This window comes from Mobula birostris, chromosome 3 (genome assembly GCF_030028105.1).
Source record: "Mobula birostris isolate sMobBir1 chromosome 3, sMobBir1.hap1, whole genome shotgun sequence".
Classification (NCBI taxonomy): domain Eukaryota; kingdom Metazoa; phylum Chordata; class Chondrichthyes; order Myliobatiformes; family Myliobatidae; genus Mobula; species Mobula birostris.
The window spans coordinates 175500957-175518760 of NC_092372.1; the positions used below are offsets into that span (position 1 = coordinate 175500957).

Genomic DNA, 17804 nt, shown 5'->3' on the forward strand with positions numbered 1-17804 from the left:
AGCCTTACCACCAAGCTGAAGGTCTACTGTGCAGTGGTCCTTACCACCCTCCTTTACGCCAGCGAGACTTGGACTGTCTACAGCAGACACGCCAAACAGCTCAACCACTTTCACCTGAGCTGTCTCCGCAGACTCCTCCACATCAGGTGGCAGGACAAAGTCCCCGACACGGAAATCCTGGAACGAGCTGGGCTCTGCAGCGTCTACACCCTCCTGCTGAAAGCCCAAGCCAGGTGGGCTGGACATGTGGTCAGAATGCCAGACAGCCGATTGCCTAAGCAGCTGCCGTATGGAGAATTGTGTCAGGGCAAGCGCTCAGTCGGGGGGGCAGAAGAAACATTACAAAGACTGCCTCAAAGCGTCCCTCGAAGGCCTGGGTGTCAACATCAACACGTGGGAGACGCTTGCCTTCGACTGTCTAGCTTGGTGCAGCAGGATCACCACAGGAGCCCGTGCAGCTGAAGTGAGGCGCATTATCGAGGCACAACAAAAGCGTGCTGTGCGCAAGGCCCGAGCAGCATCCACTGCCACGACAGCACCCACCCACTTGTGTCCCACATATGGGCGAGCCTTCAGGGCCCGGATTGGCCTCATCAGTCACCTCCGGACCCACAGCCACCAATCTCCCATTTGACTTTGAAGCCATGGTCATCTTCGACTACGAAGGACGAACAACAACAACAACAACAACTGGAGACGAGGAATGTTCCTTCAGACAAAATTAAGAATCTCTGGGAACAAGGTTTACAGACATCAATATCTGAGGAAACTTGGAATGAAATTTTTAAACTGGTTAATACTTCATTGATATGTGCTTGTCATTCCCTCATACAATTTAAGGTGGTACATAGAGCTCATATGACTAAGGATAAGCTATCTCATTTTTATTCGGATATATCTCCCTACTGTGACAGATGTAATAATGGAGAAGCTTTATTAATTCATATGTTTTGGACTTGTCCAAGTCTTGAAAAATATTGGAAGGAAGTTCTTCAAACTTTTTCTTTACCTTTCAAAGTCAATTTTAAGCCTAATCCTCTGATGACCCTATCTGGTATTGTTGCAGGACAAGATATCAAGCTGAAGACATCTGATTTACATATTTTGTCCTTTAGCTCTCTTATAGCTCGGAGGGCACTTTTGTTTAAATGGAAAGATGTTTTTCCTCCTACTCATGCTCAATGGTTATACGACATTATGTCATGCTTAGATTTAGAGAAGATTTGTTGTTCAATTTCTGAATCTTGTCATGACTTTCAAACATTGTGAGGACCTTTTCTGAATTATTTTCAAAACCTTCAATTCATTGTTTAAATTCAGATGTTGGCTATTATTATTTTTTATTATATGAGAAGGTATTTTACCTTTCTTCTCCTTAATAAGCAGCTTCGGTCTTGGTAGGGGTTAGATTTTTTTTTGTAATAAATTAGTATATTTCAATATAACTATTGATTAACTTACATGAATATGGGATAATGAGATTGTTATTATGAATAGATAGAATGTAATTGGTAGTTTTTTATTTAAAATCTTTTTTGACCTTTTATATATACTTTCTTGTCCTCTGTATTCTTCTATGTAGAAACTAATAAAAATATTGGAAAGGAATACTGCCCATTTGCTCCTGTCCAAGGGTGAAATGATTATGGGTTAAAGCCCTGTGTTCATGTTCACTGAAAGCAGAAATCTGATCAGTAATGCCATGTCTCTGCTCAGTAAGGACATTAAGGTGCTCCCTGGTGTCAGAGAGCAGCCTACAACTTGATCATGCTGACGCTCCATAGAAGGCGGGATTTGTGTGGCCTTGTTCAACAGTGGTGGAACCATCTCAAATACCCAGTAATAAAGTGCAAACGGCCTCCAGTGTGGAGGTCATAACCTCCCAGCTCTTGAGACATGTTTGCTGTCTCCTTGTCATCTTCTGTATTTGGCACTCAGGACCTGACAGCTCACTAACCACCTAACTGTCTTGGGAAAGACTCCCAATTGTGAACCTCTGAAATATGCTCAACAGAACTTCCTTTATCAAACTGCTTTCAATCCAACACGAAAAGAACTATTTCTACATTTAATTCTCGTAATAAAATTGACATGCACCAGCGAGAGAGCACGTGATGAACAGTGTTTACTGGATCATGAAGTATTGATCAGTAATGAACAGTCTAAAGTTGTGCTTCTTAAATGGAGGAGGATTAACTTCAATGAGATGAGAAGAGATTTGTCTGGAAAAAAGTGGAAGCAAAGACTGGCAGAAGTGATGGTTTCAAGTGCAGGCAGGGTAATTGCCAAGGGAACCTTATCTGGAGCTCCTTAGATAACAAGGCAGATAGGAAGTATGACACAACAAAACTATGTTTATGATGTGTGTGTATGATACAAGGGTGCACAATACAGAGAGACCTAGAAAGGTTCAGCATTGAAACAGGCAGTTTGGCACAGGGTGACTGTTCCAGCCATGATGCAAAATCAACCTGATTCCGTCTGCCTGCTCTGTTCCCTGCCTAAATGCCTCTTAAACATTGCCATCCTATCTGCTTTGCTCTGTTTCCTATTGGCATGTTCTAGGCATTACCAGCCACTGTGAGAAAACTCTTCCCCTCTCACAAACTAATGGCCTCCAGTATTTGACATTTCCACCTTGGCTGAAATTCTCCAACTACCCATTTGTAATTTTATATACTTCCATCATGTTGCCTCCTCCGCCTCTGGTGCTCCAAGTTTTTCCAACATTTCCTCATGACCAATATACTCCAGTGCAGGCTGCATTCTGCTGAACCTCTTCTGCACCTTCTCCAAAGCCTCCACATCCTTTTAAAAATGTGGACAACAAAACTACACATCATATTCTAAAGGTGGCCTAACCAATGTTTTGTACAGGTGCCATAAGAATTACCAATTTTTATATCCAATGCCCCAACCAATGAAAACAAGCATGTTATAACCCTTACAACAGGAATTCTGCAGATGCTGGAAATTCAAGCAACACACATAAAAGTTGCTGGTGAACGCAGCAGGCCAGGCAGCATCTCTAGGAAGAGGTGCAGTCGACGTTTCAGGCCGAGACCCTTCGTCACGACTAACTGAAGGAAGAGTGAGTAAGGGATTTGGAAGTTGGAGGGGGAGGGGGAGATCCAAAATGATAGGAGAAGACAGGAGGGGGAGGGATTAACATCGACTTCTCTAACTTCCGCTAATGCCCCACCTCCCCCTCGTACCCCATCTGTTACTTATTTTTATACACACATTCTTTCTCTCACTCTCCTTTTTCTCCCTCTGTGCCTCTGAATATACCCCTTGCCCATCCCCTGGGTCCCCCCCACCTTGTCTTTCTTCCCGGACCTCCTGTCCCATGATCCTCTCGTATCCCTTTTGCCTATCACCTGTCCAGCTCTTGGCTCCATCCCTCCCCCTCCTGTCTTCTCCTATCATTTTGGATCTCCCCCTCTCCCTCCAACTTTCAAATCCCTTACTCACTCTTCCTTCAGTTAGTCCTGACGAAGGGTTTCGGCCTGAAACGTCGACTGCACCTCTTCCTAGAGATGCTGCCTGGCCTGCTGCGTTCACCAGCAACTTTTATGTGTGTTGCTTGATGTTATAACCCTTCTTTACCACTCTATCCACTTGTTTTGCAGGATGATAGAGACTTGAATCCTAGGATCTCTCTGTACATTCATGTATCCTGCCATCTACTGTATACTTTCCTCTTGCAGTTGACCTCCTAAAGTGCAAAACTTCACTCCTGTCCAGATTAAACTCCATCTGTCATTTCTCTGCCAAACTTTCCAACAGATCTATGTCCTTTTATATTGTTTGACAACCCTCCTTTGATTACCCAATATGGTATGCTGCTAGGAAAATACAATGGGCAAAGAGAAGCTATGAGGAGAGAATAGTGCTAATCTCAAAGGTAGCCAAAAGTCTTATAGTGTCTTGTGAATTAGTGAATAGTATGAGAGCTGATTAGAGACTGAGAAGATGGGGCAAATAAGTGGTGGGGAGGGGTGAAATTCTGGAATACTTTGTATGGTCTTTACCAAGGAAAATCATTCTACCAGTATCTTTAATATGGTGGTCTAATGTCGTGGAAAGACATGATATAATCTAATAATCCTTATGAAATGAAGGAGAAATGCCAGCATACTAGTAAATGGCAAATGCAACCTTTTTTTTTCCAAACAAAGGTTAAAACCAAGCCAGGAAATGACACTTTGATTTTAGACAAACATTCAGGAAAAAAATGTGAAGCAAAACTAATGGATACACAGTTTCTCTCTTATCCAATCCGTTTTCTCTCTTATCCAATAACTTGCATGAGTATAGATACAAATTGATTACTCTTCAAGGGTATGGCATGGTTTCAGAGAGCTCAATGGCCTCATTTTATGCCATAATAATTATCTCGTCTGTGACTCTTTGATATTCTGACCATGCCTCAATGAATGCTGTTTCTCACTAGGAATTTGAAAAAAGTGAGCTCACCTGCCTAACACAGTAGGCCTTGAAAAGAAATCTGAATCAAACCAGTTCATTTCCAAATTGGACAGAAGAGTGATAGAACAGACTGACAGAAAAAACAAGTTTGCTAATCAATTTTCAGCCAATACTAAACTCTTAGGTACTTTAATATCAATGACAGGGTATGAGAAAAATAGGAAAACAAAGAAAGTGTGTTCTTATTTTATCTATTTCCAATAAGCACCAAGATCTTAATTGGCTGGTGGTGAGAATGAACCTCTTCACCAGTTGTTTCATGTACAGTTAGAACAGAGACCAGGCAGTACACTGCCCTTGTTGTGGCTGTAATGGAAGTGAAACGATTGTTCATCTCCTTAGAGAGGCTACTTTGCCAGAAAGGTCCAAGAAGAGACATGGACGTAGTTATTGTAGCATGTCCCTAACAGCTGCATAAGACAGGGCTCAGAACCATGTAGACTTTTGCAAGGGACACACACTGAAACAAATATCAACTGCAATGGAGAAATTATCAGTTCAGTAAATGGTGCCTTCTGGTCTGTCCTGTTCATTCCAAATTAATACATAACCTAAGACTTAATACTATGATTTAGTATGGTCTAAAACACGATGAGGAAAGGCCATAGCTTGGAGTCTACCAGACATTGCACACAATTTCTTTGAAATCAGTGTTAAAACTCCATGAGCCATTTGGTCTAGGAACAGAAATGAATGATTTCAGATGATATGACATGTTCTTGTGCATTCTATAATACAGGATATTTAATTTCTTTGAAATATAATATATACTGAAACTTTAAAAAGTTTGTTTCACTTTTTGAAACTGCTATTAGAAAGACTCTTGCTTTCTAATTTCAATTCCAGTAGGCAAAAGAAAAAGGTTATTTTTGAAAAAAATATATAATATACAAATAAGTGTGCAAGAGGCTATAATAATATAATCTAAATCAAATGCCTTACCTATTTTAGTATTCCTTATCCTGGCTCACTGTAAATAAAGGCAGCTAAAAAACAAACAGTTTTTAGCTTGAGTGTGAAAACAGTCCTCTGAAGTTTATTTGCCAAACTGACTCAATATTTAAAGAAAATGATCTGGCCTCAAGTTAGTGCTGCTTTTGCTCCACCTCTTTACCTCTGCCAGAACTGGAATTCTCGCACACATATGACTATATTCTATTTCTGCTCTCTGTGTACAGCCCCTGGGAAAAGTCTCATTTATCAGGACAAATGTTTCTACATAGTTTCTCTGCTATTAATTTTAAGTACGAGTCTAATTTGTTTCTCTGTGAATTGCAAATTGTTCTATGACTTAGTTATTTCAGTCCAATAACTGCAAGAAGAATGAGGTTTGTTTAGTGCTTAAATTTCTGCCAACATTTTTCAAGCTGAATTTGAATAAAAGCTTAAAATGAGTACAGACTGTCACTATACCAGTTTTCTTGAATGAGTATTTGCAATTTAAAGCCAAATCCTAACTGAATCGGGCTTTAAATTGCAAACTCATGAAACTTCCTGATATCACTCATCCAGTCTAAAGGATTAGTTCACCATTCTTAGCTCCATTTGGAGATGCACTAACAGGGATATTTCCCTTATATCCAATTTATTTAACCATCAAAAAGTAAACAAGTTGAGCTAGTATTTGAATATATTTTGTTCTCATCACCGTTGCTTGCTCTGATGCCTGACTTCCAGATTCTCTACTGATATTTCTGAAGTTCCTATTATTTTTGATTTTGCCATGTCCTTATTTTCTTTCCTGTGTTTCTGTCACTTCCCCGTATATTATTTCATCCACAGAGAGGACAGCATTAGGTCCAGAGAACAAGCTAACTGCATGGTTTAAAGGAGCATTCCCAGACTACAAAGAAACCAATAAACACCATAAAAATAAATTAACCTATAGTTAATTTACTGCTATGGGATTATTATTGCTTGCAATATAACTATTTTATCTTGTTATTATGAAGTCATATGTGGTCTTTCTTTTCTTTTTTTATCTGAGCCCTTCTATGTTGCTTGTTGTTCTTCATAAATCATTTCTTGAGAGCGGGACATTACAGTGTTCAAAAGATGCATCTGATTTTATAGTGCAGTATTGTTCATTTGTTTTTTTTTATTGGCCTGGATTAAGCAAGATTTCCTGAGGCAATGCATGCTGGTTACCTCAAAATTTTGTAACTTATGAATTGTGGGTTCATGACCAAAACTGTAAACCAATTACAAATACAATATGGTCTTTTCTATGTGGAAATACTATGCAATATTCAGTAATGCTTTCAATTCCAGTTAATTCACGACTTTCAATGGCAAAGCAAACACTCTTTAAATAGTCCTTGAAGATGAATTAGCATATTAGGGAATATCATCAGAAAATGGTTGTATTGAAGTTAATTTTTGTTAAAGGTACCATTTTATAGTTAAAACTCAAAATCTGCTGACAACAATAATTAGGAAAAAACAGCAAACTCCGATCAGAACTTAAAGAGCAGCACACACAAAACGTTGGAAGAACTCAGCAAGTCAGGCGACATCTATAGAGTGGAATAAACAGTCTATGTTTTGGGCTGAGACCCTTCATCAGGACTGGAAAGAAGGGGTCTGGTACCAGAATAAGAAGGTGGAGGTAGGGGAAGGGGAAAGAATACAGGCTGGCAGGCGATAGGTGAGATGAGTTGAGGGGGAAGGTGGTTGGGTGGAGGAGGGGGAAGGAAGTATGAAGGTGGTAGGTAATAGATGGAAGGGGAAGAGGGCTAAAAGAAGGAATCTGATAGGAGGGGACAGTGGACTATGGAAGAAAGGAGAGGAGAAGGCGAGTCAGAGCAAGGTGATGGGAAGGTGAGGAAAAGAGAAGGGGGGGAAGGGTAATTAATCCTGATGAAAAGTCGTGGCCTGAAACTTCAACTCTTTATTCCTTTCCATAGATGCTGCCTTATCTGCTGAGTTTTTCCAGAATTTTGTATCTATTACAAAGGGTAAACAGAATGAGGAATGAAAATGAAAGAAGGTGGGGGACGGGGAGAAATACAAAGGTATAAAGGGAGCACAATCTAGAAGTCAGACCATTTCTTATGTATAAATTGTGCATAAATACAATTTTACACACTTTCAATGCATCAGGTACCATGTTTGATGTAACTCCCACATACTTCCAGGTGTAATTCACCTAATCACATTTTGCATATCTAATGTCATCAATGTGAGCAGCTCTCATTTCTGCAATAGAACATAAATCATTCCAGCACAGTACAGGATCTTCAGCCAACAATATCGTGCTGACCTCTTAGCTTTCTCCAAGATCAATCTAACCCTTCCCTCCCACTAATGTCCTCCATTTTTCTTTCATCCATGTGTCTATGTGTTTCTCAAGTGTCCCTAATGTATCAACCACCACCCCGGCAGTGCGTTCCAAATAGCCACCTCTGTGTGTGTAAAAAATCCTACCTCAGACCACCCCCCTTATTATTTCCTCCAATAACCCTGCCTTCTTGTATTAGCAATTCCCATCCTGGGAAAGAAGTTGTTGGCTGCTCACTCTGTCTATGCCTCTTATCATATTATACACCTCTGCCAAGTCACTTCTCATCCTCTTTTGCTCCAAAGAGAAAAACTCAAGGTCACCCAACCTATCCTCATAAGATATGCTCTTTAATTCAGGCAGCATCCAGTTAAATTTCCTCTGCACTGACTTGACAGCTTCCACATCCTTCCTACAATGAGACGACCAAAACTGAACACGATGCTCCAAGCGTTGTCTAATTAGAGTTATATAGAGCTAACATTAGAGCAATAACTATAACGTCAACTAAAACAAGGAGAAAACAGCACAGCAAGTTGGCACATAGACATGAGTTAACAGATCTCCACTATATCACTGTCTATATCTTCCTGCCTGACTTTTTAATATTCCAGGTGGATCTCACTGTACTACCTTGCAGCTATGCACAGCAGATACATACATGCTGTGAACCTCTGGACTTTGATGAGCCAGTGCTTCATCCTGGCTTGGACAACTCACATAGTTCTCAACCTGCACTGACGTTTTTGGCAGGAGTTGGTTCAAGCCACTCACATAGATCTCATGTGTTCCACTCCCTGCTTCAATGCCCCTCTCTCTCAGTGCTTCTCCCCATGTCAATAGTACCCTGCTTTAATTGCCATGGAGATTGCCCTGTCCAGGCCTTGACTACCTCCCACACTATTTATCTGCAATGACATAGCATCTGCAATCTCTGCAGGCAGCTACTGTTGAGAATCATGCATCTTCTGTTTTAGTGGAGAAAGAATCTTCAGCTATTATGTCTGTGTTGACCATGATGCCAATCTAACTAATCCCATTTGTCTGCACGTGGTCTGTATCCCTCCACACCTTGAAATCATTCTAATAATTATTTTTAAAGTCAGTTTTCAAAAGATCACTCTTTGTTTATGGAAGATCAACTGATGGGTGTTTTGGGAAGGTGTCCACTAAATAAAGGTAGACTCCAATTTCTAGACAAAGACATCCAGTGACATCCCTGATGCAGGGGTATGAAGATAAGATGGTCAAGAAAGCAAAGAGGAGTGTTAAATTGTTGTCCAAAGCATAGAGTTTAACAATGGGAATTATCTAATGTTAGATAAGCCACTAGTCAGCCTAAATCTGGAGTGCTGACACCACTGGTAGAATGTGATCACACCAGAGGGAAAACAAGAGGCTCACCAGGATGTCATTAAAGCCAAAGAATTTTGCTGATAAGGTATAATAAAGTAGTTTTCTTTAAAACAGAAAATACTGAGGGGACATTTAATTGAGGTACAATATATAAAATTATAGGAAACCGAGTATTACAGTGTGCACTTGCAATGACTGAATCCGGGTCCGGAGGAACAACAGGCTCCCAGGTCGAAAAGAAAACAAAAGTTTGTACATAGGACTTCCAACAGAACATTAGCAGTTCGACTGAGCGACACCATGGGACAAATCATTCCCTAAACAAGAGCCCTGCAATAAGCACTAATTGGGAATCCGCTTTAAATAATCACAGAACACGAGAACCCCTTGTCAGTCAAAATAAACTTGACAAGATTAAACAGGAAGCACAAGGATTTACCAACTCTAATTAAGACAACCATTAACAAGTGCTCCTGAAACCTCAGAGCCTAACGCTCCATGGTTAGGCGCACAGGCCCAAGGTGCTAATGACACCTAGATCGACTAGAAAAAGCATATTTCCTTTGGCAAACAGGTCAGTAATAAGAATGCATAAACTTGAAGTAATAGGTTAAATAGGCAATAGCTGAATATTGGCGAGACTCTTGAATGAGGAGCTAGGAAAGAGTGCAGGAGGTGAAAATTTTCATTTAAAATATGGGTGGATAAATAAAAGGGATCATTTTAACACCAGTAGGTTTGATCATTTGGCAAATAGGGAAAGTAAAGTACTGAAACAGGAACCGATATCTCCTTTCATTCATATTGTGGTATTTGGACAATGCTGGCAGCCTTGGGAAAGGTTGAGAAACTTGCTTTTGAGAGAGCGGAGGCAAGCTGTCTTCTTGAAACAATGCTGCCCTACCAGTGATGGTACTTCCACTGTAGTGTTAAGGAGGGTGTTTTAGGATTTATACACAACTACTATGAAGACCTAAGAACTTGACATCCAGGGACAATTTGAGAGGGAGACTTGGGGAACTCAAGAGGGACCTCAATTGAGAGGCCTGGGAAACCTCGAGAGGGATCTGGGGGTCTTCAAGCCAGGGAAAGCATTGAAAAAAACTTGGAAACATGGAAAAAAAAAACTTTGGAAACATTGTAACAACCTTAAAAACCTTGCAATGAGCTTGGCAACCTTGAAAAGACCTTGGAAACCTTGATGACCTGGAGAACTTTGAATGCTTAGGCCGGTGCACTTATACCCAGATGCTCAGACCTGGAAAAAGCCTTGAGACCTAAGAAACTTGAGACCTTGAAAACATGAAACTCGAAACCTAGGGAAGGGACCTGGAAGGACCGTCCTCACAGTGTTTACTCTTCACTATTTTTAGGATACAGAAGGCTCTATTCTCAATTTTATGGATTGAGACAGCATTGGGAATCTCCTCTTTTCGCTGACATAACTGGCTTTCTGTAGATCTGTTTTATTTGTTCATGAAAATCCAATTTTCACAATCTGTACCATGGGTGGTTAAATATCAGGTAGTTTACTCATGATAGAGTTACTTTACCTGTGTGTTTGCACACTCCAGCCATGGATCAGCTTTTGGAGCAAGGCTTTTCCAAAATTTACACTATTTTCTTGAATGCTGATTTGTTGAATCAAATGAACTTTATCGATAAGCTTACTTGAAGTGCTCAATTGTTAGGTAGACCTGAGTCACAGGATCTCAAAGCTGGAAACCCGTGTACTTGTGACTTGAAATGCTCAGGACAGAGACCGGAGAAACTCTATTCACTGCCTTTAATAATAAAGTGGACCTGTTAATCCGGATATGTCACGTCAATACCCCTGAATACTGTGTAATGGGACAGTGGGCACATAACATGGCTGGTCATTTGGGAGTACACAGCACAATCGAATGGGCTAAACAATGAGGTACACGACTATCCGTAGACATGATGAAAGAAGTTATTTTCTGCATGTGATGTGTGTCAACAGGTAAAACAACGAGCACTCCCTGAGAAGCTAACAGCCTACCTTAAAAGGGGGGTTAGTTTGGCCCAGATATGTCAGATTGATTACATTGGACCCCTACCGCAGCAGTAATAATTTAAATATTTACATACCATGATCGACACCTGTTCAGGTCTGTTAATGGCAATTCCTTGCACAAAAGCTGACCAGGTTCACACATTGAAGGGATTGCAGAAGTTAGTTGGTTGTTATGGGGACCCCTCAGAAATATAGTCAGATAATGGGTCACAGCTCAGGGTAGGCCATGAAAGTCTGGGCTATCAGTAGAGGAGTTCATTGGGTATACCAATACCCTATCACCCTCAAGCATCAGGGCTAATCAAACGGACTTCTTTCGATTATAAGAAAGTGGTTGGCTTTTCTATCCCAAGCCTTGTACAATCCAATCAGCAGGCCTTTATCCCAAGGATCACTGATGACCAGCATGATCAAGTGTACCCCGGAAGTGGAGAAGGAAATGGGCACTGAAGAAAGAGCTCCCACAGTGGGAAGGAAAGTATGGGTGCAGATTCCAAATTCTCCAGTTTGCAAGGGCGAGATTGCAGCAAACAGAAACAGGAAAACTTATTGGGTAAGATTACAAGGGACAGACCATCTGCTGTGTTTGAACAGGCAGAAATTGGCCAGACAAGAATGATTTAAATGTTTGTAAGACTGATAATAACAGATACATTGTTTTCTCCCAGGTGAAATAACAGCCCTGGAATTAATCTTATGGATGGCGTGGACTTTCCCTGAGTAGAGGTCACCGTCTGAACTGCAAAAGGAACACACAAATATAGGCTATTGAAAAAGAAGACATTCTCCAGTGCAAAGGCGCCTCCAACACATCCGTGAAATTTAACCATGATTAATTGCATTCAGGTTTGCATTATTCAAATTAAAGTTTGGGACTGGGGAGTAGTGGATGTGAACTAATATTAGTTGTGCTTAAAATGCAGTTCATTTTAGCTTATTGCTTACCGTACATAGAATCTGTATTTTAATCCCATTCGATTCTCTGGAAACTGTTGTGCGTGAAAATCCCAGGAGATCAGCAGTTTCTGAGATACTCAAATCATCACATCTCACACCAACAACCACTCCACGGTGAAAGTCACTTGCATCACATTTCTTCCCCATTCTGATGTTTGGTCTGAACTAAAAGTGAATCTCTTCTTTTCTTCTGATGTTTTATGGCATAGAATTTAATACAAATATTATGCTGGCGGTAATGCACCTAAAAGCAGCTTTTAGGTGTATTACCGCCACCATAATATTTGCATTAAGTTCTATGAAAAAGACCTATATTCTTAAGGAACTGCACAATATACTTAAAATAATAATCCTGTGATAGTTTTCAAAATACTGTTAATGTTAAATTGTATTTTATTCTGTGATAACTTTAAAATCAACATCCCCTTCTTGATTATATCTTGAATACCTCACCAGTACACGCTCAACCATTTCTTGTTGATTACAATACTCACACCTCCTATTATTGTGATACTTCATTAAAAACAATGTACAATTTAACCCTGTGTGCCCAAATCTCAATCTTGATATTATCACCTCCTCCCTCCTGCTCTTTCCAGCATTCCTTGACCATCCCATCTCTTTCGGGATATTGTAAAGTTGTCTTCCTGTTCTTCATCCCATGTGTTTTCTCCACATTTATTAAGTTTTACTTTTAACAATACTTTTAATTTCCTCTACTGTAATTATTTCAATATCCACTTCTGCTTGTCTCATTGCCTCATTTTCTCATTTTATCTGCTTGCTCATTCCCACTAATACCATCATGTGCTGGAATCCACATAGAACAGACAGAGTCACATTATTTTAAGTCTAAATAAAGTTAGTATTATCTCGCACGTAATGTCTGCTCATACTCCTGGATGCAGATCTTTTAACCTCCTGGTTGTTGTGCTTGAATCAAACAATATTACAACTCTCAACTGAACCTCTTGACTATGCCTGCTTTGACTGGCTGATTAGATATTTGCATTAACGAGCAAATGTACAGGTGTACCTAATAAAGTGGCCATTTAAACCACACTTGGCTATGTTCTCAGGGTTCTGGAGACAAGGTAAGGTAAGAGTTTGGACTGTGCCCAATCAGTCAGTGGGAGCATGAGAAGAAGCAGTGACTTCTTCTTCTTCTGTCGTCTGTTAGGGCACAGTTAGTGCAGTGAAAATGGCTACAGGGGCTGTATTGTGTTCTCTGTGTGAGATGTGGGGATTCTGGGAGACCTCCAGCCTCCTGGATAACCACATCTGTACCCAGTGCACCGAGCTGCAGCTCCTCGGAGAACATGTTAAGTAACTGGAGATGCAGCCCAATGATCTATGGGAGATGAGGAAGTGATAGATAGGAGCTACAGGGAGGTAGTCACTCCAAGGTTACAGGAGGCAGGTAACTGGGTGACTGTCAGGATAAGAAAGGGCAGCCAGTGCTGAATACACCTGTGACTGGTTCCTCTCAGTAATAAATATAGCACTGAGGGGGACGACCTCCTGGGGGGAGCTGCAGCGACTGGGTCTCTGGCACGGAGTCTGGTGCTGCGGCTCAGAAGAGAAGGGAGTTGAAGAGGACTGCAGGAGTGATGAGAGACTCCATAGTTAGAGGAAAAGAGATGAGGTTCTTTGGACACAAGAGAGAAGCCTGCGTAGGATGTTGCCTACTAGGTGCCAGGGTGAAGGATGTCTTGGATCAGGTCTATGATGGCATTCTAAAGGAGAAGGGTGAGCTGCCAGAACTCTTGGCACATAGAACACAGAGCACTGAAAACCTACAGCACGATACAGGCCTTTCGGCCCACAATGCTGTGCCAAACATGTACTTTTTTAAGATTATGAGGACACTCAGTCCTCGTTTATTGTCATTTAGAAATGCATGCATGTATTAAGAAATGATACAATGTTCCTCCAGAGTGATATCACTAAAAAAACAAGACAAACCAAAGACTAACACTGACAAGACCACATAATTATAACATATAATTACAGCACTGCAAAGCAATACCATAATTTGATAAAGAGCAGACCATGGGAACGATAAAAAAAAGTCTCAAAGTTCCGATCGACTCCCGATAGTCCCTGATAGCAGGCAGCAGAAGGGAGAAACTCTCTCTGCCATAAACCTCCAGGCACCGACAACTGTCGATGCATTGGAAGCACCCAACCACAGCCGACTCTGAGTCCGTCCGAAAATTTCGAACCTCTGACCAGCCCTTCAGCACTGAGCACCATCTCTGCCGAGCGCTTCGACCCCATCCCAGCTGCTGAGCAACAAGCAAAGCCGAGGATTTGGGGCCTTCCCCTCCAGAGATTCTGGATCACACAGTAACAGCAGCAGCGAAAAAGGCATTTCAGAAGTTTCTCCAGATGTTCCTCCATTTTCTCATGTCTGTCTCCATCAAATCAGGATTGTGCACGGCACCCTATTTGACAGATTACAGATATCATTCACCAGAGTGGCTGCACAAGCTACGTCGTGCCGCCATCTTCTCCTCCTCTACTTACTTTAGAAATTACCTAGGGAAACCCATAGGCCTCTATTTTTCTAAGCGCCATATACCTGTCCAGGGGCCTCTTAAAAGACCCTACTTTATCCGCCTCCACCACAGTCACTGGAAGCCCATTCCACACACTCACCACTCTCTGAGTAAAAAACTTAGCCCTCACATCTCTGTACTACTCCCCAGCACCTTAAACCTGCGTCCTCTTGTGGCAACCATTTCAGCCCTGGGAAAAAGCCTCTGACTATCCACATGATCAATGCCTCTCATCATCTTATACACCTCTGTCAGGTCACCTCTCATCCTCTGTTGCTCCAAGGAGAAAAGGCCAAATTTAGTCAACCTGTTCTTATAAGGCATGCTCTCCAATCCAGGCAACACCCTTGTAAACCTCCTCTGCACCCTGTCTATAGTTTCCATAGCCTTCCTGTAGTGAGGTGACCAGAACTGAGCACAGTACTCCAAGTGTGGTCAGACCATGGTCCTATATAGCTGCAACATTACCTTTCGGCTCTTGAACTCAATCCCATGGTTGATGAAGGCCAATGCACCATATGCCTTCTTAACCACAGATTCAACCTGCACAGCAGCTTTGAGTGTCCTATGGACTTGGACCCCAAGATCCCTCTGATCCTCCACACTGCCAAGAGTCTTACCCATTAATACTATATTCTGCCATCATATCTGACCAACCACCTCTCACTTATCTGGGTTGAACTCCATCTGCCATTTCTCAGCCCAATTTTGCATCCTGTCAATGTTCCGCTGTAACTTCTGACAGCCCTCCACACTACCCACAACACCCCCAACCTTTTGTGTCATCAGCAAGTTTATTAACCCATCGCTTCATTTCTTCATCCAGATCATTTATAAAAATCACGAAGAGAAGGGGTCCCAGAACAGGAGCCTGAGGATGTTTCCAATGGTGGGGAAGATTAAAACCAGAGTACACAGCTTCAGAATACAGGTGTGTCCATTTATAATGCATATGAGGAGAAATTTCTTTAGCCCGAGAGTGGTGAATGTGTAGAATTCATTGCCACAAGTGGCTGTGTAGGCCAAGTCATTCGGTATATTTAAAGCAGAGGTTGATGGGTCCTTGAATAGTCAGAGCATGAAGGGTTACAGAGAAAAGGCAGGAGATTGGGGCTGAGAGGGAAAGTTGATCAGCCATGATAAAAGGGCAGAGCAGACTTGTTGGGCCAAATGGCCTAATTCTGCTCCTATAACTTATGGTCTTGTGTCCAACAGTAAGAATGGCAGAATTGCAAGGTAAGGCACATTTAATGTACTCTGTCTCAGGAGAAACAGAAGAGATTCCTCCAGCTCAATATACCGATATTTCCAGGTAAAAGCATTGCAATTATCTCCTTTCATCATTAATGTAGTGGGATTATTTTCTGGGTGGATATTATTTTTTCATGTTATTTGTGTTGTTTATTTTATTATTTATAATAATTTATTGTTTATTTAATATTTATATGTATTTTATTGTTTTATTTATATTTATGTAGGTACATGATTTCTGTATTTTAACATTTTTGTTCTTTATTGTTTTAACTTTTTCAGATTTTTTTTAAATTGATGCCCAAAGCAAGAAGATCCCTGTTAGGAACAATGTAAAGGGATCACAAATTGATAGATTGTTTGTCACTTTTGGCTGCTGGTCACTTGGAAGTTTGTTTTGAGTTTCCTATCTCTCTGGAAATTCCACTTGATCTGAACAGAGAATCACCAGTGTTCGTCAGCTGATTTACATTTGCTTTAGCTGCAGAGTGATCTCTTTGGCTGCCTTCAGGTTGCCAAAGAGAACAGCAAAGAAACAGGAACAGATGCTAAGGCAACCAGCAGAAACCGGAGCAGATGTCTGAAAAGAGGGAGGGGGCATTATGTAGGAGGCAAACCCACAGCATAGTTTTAGAAAGGACTTCTCCTGCATATGCTCATCACATTTTCACGAGGGAGGTGGTTACTGACCTATGCTAAACACACCAGTCTTATGTCATGGCATCCATAGCTCCGTCTGAGCCTCCAGGTTCACTGTTGCCCTCAGCATTCACTCTGTCCCTCTCACTATACTCCTTGCCCATCCTCTGGGCTTCCCCCCTCCCCCTTTTCTTTCTCCCTAGGCCTCCTGTCCCATGATCCTCTCATATCCCTTTTGCCAATCACCTGTCCAGCTCTTGGCTCCATCCCTCCCCCTCCTGTCTTCTCCTATCATTTTGGATCTCCCCCTCCCCCTCCAACTTTCAAATCCCTTACTCACTCTTCCTTCAGTTAGTCCTGACGAAGGGTCTCGGCCTGAAACGTCAACTGTACCTCTTCCTAGAGATGCTGCCTGGCCTGCTGCGTTCACCAGCAATTTTTATGTGTGTTGATTCATGTCATTAACTCTTTATAGGCTGCACAGGCAACATGCTCGTAGTGCTGCTGCAAGCAAGTTTTGAATTGTACATGTCCCTCACACATACATTATAATAAACCCAACATCAGCAATTTCTGCTTAGATGCCCCTTTGAGATCAATGCTGACTTATTTCCAGTCCAGCTTTGTGAGTTTTGAGATAGCTAATATGGCTCTATTGGTGCCACAGACTCCCATATAAAAATTGCCAAAGTGTGGCTGGGAGTTGGATGATTTGTGAAGTGTTGTGCTCCTCAGCTGTTTATACAGAGGTCTTGTGCCTATCCAATGCATGAACTTAAGATTCACAATATGTTCTCCTGAGTGTTCATGTGTCAAAGATTCTCAGAAGTCACTGGGGATGTTCAATTTTTATAGCACGTTTAATGTACCTCTTTGAAGCTTTTTCCGTTTGCCTGCTAACCTCTTATGCACATCTTATTTAAATTAATTTTGAATGCATGATGAGAAAATACGCAGGACATGAACGTAAAAACATCAATGAGAAACTTTGCTTGTTGGAACCTTGACCTAAATTTCAATTGTCATTGAAATAACATTGACAACCTAATCATTTTTAATTTCACGTACTTCTAAATTAATATTTTAAAATTTAGTTTGCTCACCATTCCATATAATTTCAAAACATGAAGGAAGCCATTTGTTCTAATGTTGGCTTGTTTGAAAGTGAATTGTGCAGAAAATCAAAGAACAGCAAATGCTGGAAATCAGAAATAAAAACTGAAAAAGGACA

General features: G+C 41.2%; 1 protein-coding gene and 1 long non-coding RNA gene across 2 annotated transcripts in view; one reads left to right on the forward strand and one right to left on the reverse strand.

Moving 5' to 3' along the window:
- LOC140195436 (metalloreductase STEAP4-like) overlaps positions 1 to 5519 on the reverse strand; it is a 36006-nt gene extending 30487 nt beyond the window's left edge. Inside the window, exon 1 of the mRNA XM_072253731.1 lies at positions 5434 to 5519. The gene's annotated coding sequence lies outside the window, so the exon portion shown is untranslated. The remainder of the gene's footprint in view (positions 1 to 5433) is intronic.
- Positions 1 to 11965, forward strand: part of LOC140195438 (uncharacterized) — a 72602-nt gene extending 60637 nt beyond the window's left edge. Inside the window, exon 3 of the long non-coding RNA XR_011885469.1 lies at positions 11834 to 11965. This is a non-coding gene — a long non-coding RNA (uncharacterized lncRNA). The remainder of the gene's footprint in view (positions 1 to 11833) is intronic.
- The last annotated feature ends 5839 nt before the right edge of the window (positions 11966 to 17804 follow it).